This window comes from Sceloporus occidentalis, unplaced genomic scaffold (genome assembly GCF_023333645.1).
Source record: "Sceloporus occidentalis isolate IW3139 unplaced genomic scaffold, rSceOcc1.0.p SCAF_1, whole genome shotgun sequence".
In the NCBI taxonomy this organism is placed as follows: domain Eukaryota; kingdom Metazoa; phylum Chordata; class Lepidosauria; order Squamata; family Phrynosomatidae; genus Sceloporus; species Sceloporus occidentalis.
Window position 1 is genome coordinate 92,259,137 of NW_028316981.1, and position 8,908 is coordinate 92,268,044.

The window sequence follows — 8,908 nt, forward strand, 5'->3', positions numbered from 1 at the left end:
TCGCCCCAGCACAGAGTTTGCCAGAGTTTGTTACTAGAAAGCCAGAGGGACATGGCACTTTGCAATTAATAAATGGTTTTTGGGTTGCAGTTTGGGCACTCGGCCTCTAAAAGGTTCACCATCACTGCCCTAGACAATAAGATTACCACCCAGATGAGTAGGTAAGCTGCCAGAAGAGGGACTGAGCTTTCATTCTCTCTTTTGGCAATCCACTGTGTTTCTGTGCTAAGCAGAGAGGAAGAGAAAGCCCCTCTTTATTCCCCAATACTAAATACAAGCAAGCTGCTGACAAAAGCATGGACACACTTTATCCCTCTTCCACCAGTCCACCACTGGCATGTTTGGTATGAAGTGAACTCACCTCTGCATCACAGAATCTAAGAGGACAGACGCCAGAGAAGGCACATTACTTCGTTACTGTGTTTCTATGCCAAGCACACAGGAGACCTTTCTGAGCATCCATCACAGAAACGCAGTGGGCTGGTGAAAATCCCAATTTCCAACAGCAGCTTGCTGTGCTTCTATACTGAACATGAAGGAAACAACGTCATTTCCTGTGCATACAGCACAGAAACACAGTGGGCTGGTGGCAGAGGGATGGAACAACACAGTGTCATCACCAGTCCTATACAGAGTACAGGGCTTTGCTCCGTCTTTGTCTACTACAGAAACGCAACAGGCTGGTGGAAAAGGGATAGAATGATCCACACTGTTGCCAGTAGTCCAATTTGTTTCTGTGCTTGAGGTGCAATGCCATTTCCTGTATGTTATGCATAAAATTCAAGATATGGACTTATAAGAAAGGAAAGGATCACTCCCATCCTCCAGTCTGCTACATGTCTAAGCAAGTTGTACAGAAGGAAAAGTCTCTTCCTGTGTGTTCAGCAACAAACAATAGAGCTTTGCTTTTACTTGTCTGCTTTTCAAGAGAGGTTAGCAAAGTAAGAGACAGAATCCTTCATATATCTTCCATTAACCCTCATCATGACTAGAAAAATAGATGAGCTAAAAAAATTATAGGTAAATAACTCCAGGGACCAATTTACAAGGCTGGTCTAGAATAAATGGGATAGGGGCATGAAATATGTTTGTTAATTTATTCTGGCCCACCATCACTGTATTTGCCACATGCTAAAACAATGCATGTATAAGATCCCAGTGGGAGAGACTTTATCTATCTGTGCACATGTGCTGGATTTGTTTTACATACAAACACTGAAACCTCTGAACCCAGTTTGGAGCCGGGGGGGGGGGGGGAGAGATCAGGAGGTACAGACTGCACAAACTGGGCATAAATACTAGCTGGACATGCCACCACAATCTACATTCTGCACTGCCCCATTCTGTGTGGTATTGTTGTTGTTATTACCAACTCTCACACTGATCTCAACCATGGCAACATTGTAGATGAGACATCCCCAAGACTCCCTACCCTCCACTGGTCTGCTCAGGTCCTGCAAATTCATACCCATTATGTCCTTAATAGAATCCATTCATCTAGCATGCAGTCTTCCTCTCTTTCTGCTGCCTTCCAGCTTTCCTAGCATTATTGTTTTTCCAGTGAGTCATGCCTCCTCATGATGTGGCCAAAGTACAACAGCCTCAGTCTAGTAATCTTGGCTTCCAGACAGATTTCTGGTTTGATCTGTTCTAAGACCCATTTGACTTTTTGGCTGTACATGGTAACCTCAGCACTCTTCTCCAGCACCACATCTCAAATGAATTAATTTTCTTCCAATCTGCCTTCTTAACTATCCAGCTCTCACATCCATACATAGTAATAGGGAATACAATGGCTTGTATGATATGAACATCAAAACAGGATTTGGAAAGTTATTTAGCTTGTTTGCAACAGAATTCCCCATGTAACAAACAGGATTTAATGAGAACCTGTTAAATTATTTCAAAAATTTTCTCTCAACCTTGATAATGACCGTTTTGTACATCAGAAAAATGCAACATGGGCATATCTCAAAGGATTTTTAATTACTTTGATAGCTACTGTTATGACATGCTTACTGCACATACAAAGTATCAAAAGAAAATGAAGATGAAGATGTGGAGATATAAATACTAAGAAACATTACCTATCCATGTACTTATTTTTATATTTCAGTTTTTCCTCAATGTTTCAAACACACTATACAGTCTGAACTCATCAAGACTGTACAGTACTCAAGAGTTCACATGAAAGTGATGCATATCAGTCTCCTTTACAAAAATGAACTGATCCAAGCGATTCAGGTGAAAAGTGAATAAATCCATATGTAACTGGATCCATTTCAGCAACAGTATTAATAAACCCGTAGAGAAGCCTTCATTCTTAGCAGCATATTTCAGAGTCCAGATGAACCAGCAGAGACAACTCAGGCTGGATAATTCTTTAAAATTACCCCAGCAGAAATGTTGCTGTATCCCCAATGATGGGGCCTACTCTAGGATAAGAAGAAATGCAAGACACAATACAATTTACCAGACAAAACATGCAAACCTTTACATCTGTACCAAATAATTAGCATAAGCATTCCTTAATTCTTTTGAATGTTAAGTCTTTTGTTACCAAGGCTGGTAAAGTTAAGAAAATAACCCTGAGAACACAATTCAAGTATTTTCCTTGCAGGGAATATGTTCATATAAACCCAGGATTTTTTGCCTAGTTCCCATCGATAGTGAGAAGAATATTATTCTCATTATGTATCTTATTTTGATAATACTGTAAATTTCTGAGAACACAGATTTTACTAAGTAATTATAATATTTTGCTCCAAGTAATAGAACAGTATGTTTATTCCCTTGCATTGTACCATACCATACAAAAACCCTCTCATAATTTTTTATATTTTTTAAAAATCACTTTTATAACTTGATGAGTAACAAAAAGTCCATTACTCAAAATGAATGCTCATCATCATCATCATCATCCCACTTTTCCCTCAAAATTGGAACTCAGAGCAGCTTACAATTTAAAAGAACAGCACAATTAAAAACATACAAAAGAGAGCATTAAAGTAGAATTAAACTATTACAATACTGAAACAGATCACTTGTTAAAAGAATACAATAGTTTAAAAAGATAAAAGCACTTTAAAAAAGTCTAAGTAGTTAGCAATCATTTCCCATATTACATCTGTACTTTTCTACTATGGACTACAGCCAATCTTGAAATAAAACTGACATGAATGTTAGTTTCACACACACCTCCAATAAACATAGTTGATTAAGAATTTTTTTTAAAAAAATTAACAAACCATGAACCTCATAATTACCATTTGCTACTCTTTAAAGTCTCCCCTTTATTCCAAATGGCCAGCTACAATTCCCAGGCAAGGTAACGCTATCCTTTATTAGACATCCCCCTATCCATGCAAAAACACACAGAACAGACTTGCTTTTGTACCTAACCCCCAGGCTTTGCATTCTAATCCTCCTGTTTACCCGCCATGTGTGTTCTATACTCTGAGGCCCAGCCACCTACCTGCGTAAAATACATTCCTGCCCCCATCTCATTACATTGGATACCATGGCTGTCAATCATTTCAGCTCAGGCTCTTTCCTTCCTATTTCAGACTCGGGCTGTCTATTGTGGCCTCCTTATTAGTGGCTTGGCCTTCCAGCAACAGCAGCAGCCTAGGAAAGCTTACAGCTGACCACCAAATGCAGGTTTTGTTTTGCACGAACGAGGGGTGTTTATTCACAGCATGAACAATGGTGGCGTTCTCTTGTTTATATTAATTCAAAGACATAGCCATGTTGGACTGGAAAATCAGAACGCAAAGGGATTTTGTAGCATCTTTGTGACTAAGGTCCGAAACACGCTGCGGAAATAATCCAGTTTGACACTGCTTTAACTGCCCTGGCTCAGTGCTAGGGAATCGAGGATTGTAGCTTACTGTGGCACCAGAGCTCTCTGACAGAGGCACTAAATGTCTCACAAAAGTGCAGTTCCCAGAATTCCCTAGCTTTGAGCCAGGGCAGCTAAAGAGCTCTCAAAATGGATTATTTTGGCAGTGTGTTTTGGACCTAACTGAGAGAGGTTGATAGCATGAGGTTTGATAGACTTGAACCTACTAGTCTCCAGCCTATAAAAGCTCATTCTACCAACTTCTCTATTTCAGTTAGTCTCAAAGCCACCACAAAATCCCTTTGCATACTGCTTTATATTGAGCTGCATCTGCACTGCAGAAATAATCCAAATAAACCACTTTAACTACCATGGCTTAATGCTATGGAATTCTGGGAACTGTAGTCTATTGTGGCACCAGACCTAGCTGGCTCTTACAATTCCCAGAATGCCACAGCATTGAGCCATGGCAGTTAATTCTGGGAACCGTAGTTTGTTGTGGCACCAGAGCTGCCTGGCTCTTACAAAGCTACAATTCCCAGAATTCCACTGCACTGAGCCATGGCAGTTAAAGCGGCCTCAAACTGGACTATTCCTGCAGTGCAGATGCAGCCTTTTAAAAGTAATGGGGCTGGTTGCTGGGGTGTAGAGAAAAGAGCAACAGCTGTCTAATGGCGGTGGGCATGTTTCCCTTTTATTTCCAGCTGGAGGAGAAGATACCTGAAACCTGGGAGCTGCTTTTCATGCAAGGAGGAGGAGAGGCCCTCATGGCCAGCCATGTGCAAGTCTGCAGGCCCCAGGCGGAGGAGATGTTTATTGATTCATACCCAGCCAAGCAAGGCCTCATGAGCCAGGCTGGTGTGCAGTAGTTGGAGCGTCAGACTACAACTTTGGGAGACCAGGGTTCGAATCCCTACCTGGCTGTGGAAACCCACTGGGTGACCTTGGGCGGCTCACGCTCTCTCAGCCTCAGAGGAGGCAAGGGCAAACGAAAAGACTGAAGAAACCTCGCCAAGAAAGCCCTGTGGCAGGTTTACCATACATTGGAAATGACTTGAAGGCTGACAACAACAAGAAGTAGCCTCTGTGCTCTCCCACCTCCCACCCTCCTCCATCTTGTCAACAAGCCCTTACCAAGGAAGACGTCACTTCCTCCTGAGCTTTTCCTCCATTTCCAGGAAGGGCAAAATAGCCACCCACCCAGACTGGGCTCCAGACTTTCCCTTCCAGCCTGGAGAGAGGCTCCTTGCCAGCCCTATATAGGACTCCTCTAGTTCCCTCAAAGGCAGCATTATCCTCCCCGCTTGTGGGGCACACAACAACGCAACACCTGGCTGTGTGTGCAACACCTTCACAGCCTAGAACCCCACCACCATTTTCCTCCTCCTCCTCCTCCTCCTCCTCCTCCTCCAAGCCAGGCTGCTGATGCGCCTCTTTGCCTCCTCCTCTTCCTCATAGCAGTTGTTGTTGTTGTTGTTGTGTGCCTCCAAGTCGTTGCAGGCTTATGGCGCCCCTATGGTGGGGTCTTCTTAGCAAGTTTCTTCAGAGGGGTGTGTGTGTGTTGGTCACCTCCTTTGAGGCTGAGAGAGTGTGGGTTTCCATGGCTTTGTATCTTCTCCTCCCCCTCGAAGAAGCAGGCATTTCCCCACCAAAGGAAAAGCCTGGGGCCTGCCTTCCTCCTCCTCCTCCATCTTGGATCCTTATTTACATGCCAGAAACTCCTCTCCCTTGGATTAATACTCCCTCCCCCTGTTTTTACTCCTTCCTCGGAGGCTTCCTCTACCCTCCTTCCTTGCCACACAAAAGCTTTGTTTTCCTCAGCAGCAGCAGCTGGACTCGAACACAAGGCCCCCTTCTCCCCCAGCAAGAAGTCTCTCCTCTGGAAGACTAACACCACACAAACACAAATACACAAATACACACAACGACCCAGATATTATTTCCTCCCACCTCGACGCAGCTTCCCTTCCCCCAAAGAATGGCTCCCACAGGAATGAATGTTACTATTATTAGTAGTATTACTCTTGCCCCTTCCCCTTCCTCCTTTCTGGGAAACAAGGGCGGCCAGATAATGTCCTCGAGGCCAAGGAGGACCAGGCCTCGCAAAATGGAGGACACCCAAAGGAAAGGACGGCAGCAACAATAATGGAGGACAGAGACCAAGTAATAAAAAGGGTAAGCTTTAAAAACAAAGCAGAAACACTCCTAGAAATGCAAGTTCCTCCTCCTCAGCCCTGCTCAAAATGGAGGGCCTTTCGGAAGGCATAAAAGGAGGGCAGTGCTTCACATCCACCTCTAAATGCTCAAATGGAGGACGCTTCGGTGATCCCTCCTGGCTTCGAAAAGGAGGACCGCCGTGTTTCATATACGCCTCTAGGTTCTGAAAGGCTTTGGGAATCCCTCCCGGCTTCGAAAAAGGAGGACAAAGCCTCGGGGAAGGAAAGCAGAAAGAGGACCGTGGCTGGGTTCCTCCGCTCGACATGAATCCCCGAAGGCTTTAGGGATGGAGGACAGGCCCCCGAAAAGGAGGACGGCGCCTAGTCACCCTGCTTGAGACACAGGCAAAGAAGCCCTGCTCCAAGATGGAGGGCGCTGGGGGACTCCCTCCTCCTCCTCCTCCTCCTCCTCCGGGCTTTGCAACGGAGGACGCGGTTCCCGGCCGGGGAAGGAAGGAGGCAGGCAGCCGGGCCCCCAGCAGCGCCCTACCTGTGTCCGCAGCATCCCCGTCTCGTCGCCGCCGCCGCTGCTACTGCCGCTGCCTGGCTCTTTGTTTCCTGCTGCCGCGGGACGGACGGGAGAAGAAGGAGGAGGAGGAGGAGGAGGACAGGCTCCCCCCACCGCCGCCTCCGCCTCCTCCGCCGGCTCACACTCATGGAAAGCAAACAAGCGTCATGGCGGCGGCGAGCAAGGCCCGGCCTCCTGGGCCTCGGGTGGCTGCTGCTATTGGGCCGCGGAGCAGGCGCTGGGCGGGCTCAACGGCCAGAGGAGGAAGGGAGGGAGGCCGAGGAGAAGCTCCCCGGGCGCTGCTAGGCCTTCTGCTTGCCCTGGGCGGCATCCAGACTGGAGAAATAGCCCGGCTTGGCCCCGCTCTCACTCCTCGTCGGGCTCAGGGCTGCTGTGGAATCCTGGGAGTTGGAGCATCTTGTGAGTGTGTTTTTAGCTTGTGTGCCCTCCTCCGCTTTCCCCCACCGCCCTCCACTCTCACCACCTCTACCAGCATTTTGCAACTTATAGCAAGCGCATTCCTATGCCTCTTACCAGTGCATTTAAGCACTCCCTAAGCAATTTACAAAGAGTAAGCCAATTGCCCCCAACACAGTTCCAAGCCACCTCCTCGGAAGGAGGCAAGCCTGAGTGGAGCCTGAGCCCTTTTGCTGGTCTTGAACTCGCAACCTTATGGTTTTGAGTGAGTGGCTGCAGGACAGGCATTCGACCCCTACGCCACCAGGAGCCATCTTATACGGGGCCTTGCCCCAAAAAGGGAGGATGGTAGGCAGACATAAGAGCTAAAAAATGACTGCTGCTGTTAAATCCATGCTACTTAGTCCGGCTCAAAGGTGGAGGGAGTTCAAGGGAAAAATGGAGGACAGCACCACATACAAGGTAAAAAAACACTGGCCTGTTACAGACAGCCAAAATAAAGCTGCTTCGAGTCACAGTGGAGGTATGGTGTTTCAATGATGCATGCATCCTAAGAGTCCAGAAGTTGCGCCAAAGCCATGCTCCAGCCCTTCAGGACTGGAGTGTGGCTTTGGTGTGGCTTCTGGACTCTTAAGACGCATGCATCATTGAAACACCATACCTCCACTGTGACTCGAAGCAGCTTTATTTTGGCTGTCTGTAACAGGCCACTCATAGGAATGGCCAGAATGGAGGGCAATGAAGAAAAATGGAGGACAGCACCACAAAAAACTAGAAGTACTCATAGAAATGTGAATTTGTGCTTCTTAGTCACACTCAAAAGGGAGGACAGCTAAGAAAAATGGATAGCACCACATAAAAGGTAAAAGCCCTACCATAGATGTGAATTCATGCTTCCTATTCATGCAGAGAATGGAGGGTGTTGAAAGAAAAATGGAGGACGGCATGCATACATAAAAGCCAGAAACACTACTATAGATGTTAATTCATGTTTCCTAGTCATGCTCACAAGGGGGTGGGCGTTGAAGAAAAATGGAGGACTGTGCCACATAAAAGCTAGAAATGCTCCTAAATATGAATTCATGCTTCTTAGTCATGCTCAAAGGAGGACGTTCAAAAAGGATGGAGGACAACACACATACATAAAAGCTAGAAGCACTATTTAAATGTGAATGTATGCTTCTTAGTCATGCTCTGAAGGTGGGACATTGAAGAAAAATGGAGGATGGTGGCACATAAAAGCTAAAAACACTATTACTAATGTAAATTCATGCTTCTTAGTCATGGAGAATGTGGAAGAAAAATAGAGAACAGAACGCATACTTAAAAGCTACAGATATTACTATAAATGTGAATTTATGCTTCCCAGACATGCTGAAAGTTGAGTACATTCAAGAAAAATGAAGGACGGGACCACATAAAAGCTAAGAGCACTACTATAAATGTAAGTTTATGCTTCCTCCTTATTCTCAAAATGGGGTTGTCCAAGAAAAATGGAGGATGGCACCACATAAAAGCTAAGAACACTCATGTAAATGTAAGCTCATGCTTCCTAGTTATGCTCAAAATGGGGGACATTGAAGAATCAGCCTGAATCCAGAGAAAACGGAAGTACTGGTGATTGGCTCTCCTGGTCTGGGTAAGGAAATTTTTCCACCTGTCCTAAATGGGGTCATGCTCCCTGTGAAGGACTCTGTTCGCAGTTTGGGGGTGCTTCTGGACTCATCGCTTCACCTTACTGCTCAGGTGGATGCAGCGGTCAGGAGCACCTGTTATCAGCTTCGGCTGATACGCCAACTGCGACCCTTCCTTGGCCGGGGGGACCTTGAAACCGTTATACATGCTCTGGTAACCTCTCGATTAGATTTCTGTAATGTGCTTTACATGGGGCAACCCTTGTACCAAACCCAGAAGCTTCAATTAGTG

The 8,908-nt window shown here is 45.9% G+C and overlaps 1 protein-coding gene across 1 annotated transcript in view; it reads right to left on the reverse strand.

The window, feature by feature from the left end:
* CNOT6 (CCR4-NOT transcription complex subunit 6) overlaps positions 1-6,719 on the reverse strand; it is a 61,012-nt gene extending 54,293 nt beyond the window's left edge. Inside the window, exon 1 of the mRNA XM_089529194.1 lies at positions 6,548-6,719. The gene's annotated coding sequence lies outside the window, so the exon portion shown is untranslated. The remainder of the gene's footprint in view (positions 1-6,547) is intronic.
* Positions 6,720-8,908: the final 2,189 nt, after the last annotated feature.